This window comes from Epinephelus moara, unplaced genomic scaffold (genome assembly GCF_006386435.1).
Source record: "Epinephelus moara isolate mb unplaced genomic scaffold, YSFRI_EMoa_1.0 scaffold1067, whole genome shotgun sequence".
Lineage (NCBI taxonomy): Eukaryota > Metazoa > Chordata > Actinopteri > Perciformes > Serranidae > Epinephelus > Epinephelus moara.
In genome coordinates, this window is record NW_026078518.1 from 1 (window position 1) to 1,514 (window position 1,514).

The 1,514-nt window shown below is 45.1% G+C and overlaps 1 long non-coding RNA gene across 1 annotated transcript; it reads right to left on the minus strand.

Moving 5' to 3' along the window:
• Positions 1-242: 242 nt before the first annotated feature.
• LOC126386931 (uncharacterized) lies at positions 243-1,508 on the minus strand. The gene is made up of 2 exons (XR_007569568.1): positions 1,305-1,508; positions 243-1,206 (listed from the first exon to the last, which is right to left on the minus strand). It is a non-coding gene; the product is annotated as an uncharacterized LOC126386931 (long non-coding RNA).
• Between the last annotated feature and the right edge of the window lie 6 nt (positions 1,509-1,514).

A 1,514-nucleotide genomic window follows, 5' to 3' on the forward strand; every position in this document is an offset into this window, starting at 1 on the left:
TGTACTCATGACATGTAATAGTATCCCATCCATGTGTGGCAGCACACACGTACAAGTGGGGTTGGTACAATGGTTAGATTTATAAACAACCCAATGGAAGCCAGACAACGCCACCCTGGGAATTTCGCCCAGGAAATAGTTATAGTACCAATACAAGGCACACAGGTTAGTTTTACTTGAGGTATAGTACCAATACAAGGCACACAGGTTAGTTTTACTTGAGGCAGGAGACGTGGTTCTGGTTAAAATACAATATGCTTTATTACAAAAGTTATTAAAAATACCTAATAAAAATACCATGCTTACAGAGATGTGAAGGGAAGGGAGGACACTAACAGGGCTGGAGCTTACCAGTGGAGGGGAATGGGGCAATGAGGAGGCAAGAGGGATCCCAGGAAAAGTAGCACCCCAGTCACTCGTGTCACTCACGCACGCAAACACACAACGGGGAAACCAAATGAAAACCGGGGGTTGCACAGCACACAAAAGGGGACACCACCACCAGGGCACCAAGACCACCACCGTAAGCTTCCAGCACCTGAAAGGAGAGGGGAAACGATTATGGGGGTGAACTCAAATAATCAAATCACCAATAAACAAAAATAAATACAAAGCTTTTAACAAAGGGGCAGTGACCAAGTTCACAACTTAACCAAATTAACAAAATAATTTAGCTGCCATAAATATTTCAAAACAATTTAACAAGAACAATGTACACAAAATAATCAGAATTATTCAAACAGAATATAAACGGCACTTGATCAAAATAAAGTTAACATGACATCAGATAACCAAAACAAAAATAATTGAAACTAATCAATTGAGTGCACCTCCAGTGGTGACAAAAGGAGCAAATGGGAAGCCAATGAACAAAAATGAGAAAATAAGGGAGTTAACCCCGCAGCTCACACACATAAAATATGGGCCCAGGGAAAATGGGCTGCGAACGTCAGCATATACAGTTCGTTTGTTTTAGCTGCAGGAGCCTCCTATCAACGCCAGCATAGTTGACACCGGCAGAAGCAAGGCAGGAAAGCCACAGCCCAGAGGCAAGACACGGCAAATGGCGGTGTACACAAATCAGTGCAAAGCAGCAGCAAAGCACAGCAAGACAGGAGCAAAGCAAAGCAGACCCAAGCAAAGCAGACCCAAGCAAAGCAGCAGTGGTTCCCAATCAGCAGCGTCACATGGCCCACCTGTCAGTGTCTGCCATAAATAAAAAGAAATAAACTAAATTAATATAAAAGACAAACTAAATGTTAAGGGTGAGAGCAGAGAGACAGGTTGACATGCGCTGTACATACCGATCAGGCTGCGTCAGACCGCATGCGGGAGAGGAGAGGAGAGCTTCACGCTCAGATGGCTGCGGTTGCAAACCGCGGCCGCCAATAAGCCACGTGCGCCGGAACGGAGATTCCCCGTGAGCGGTTACGTCGGCACGGTGTCCGACAATCCGACGTCTGAAACCAAACATAGCGACCAATATAATAACGTGCCGAATCAGGCGAAATCAG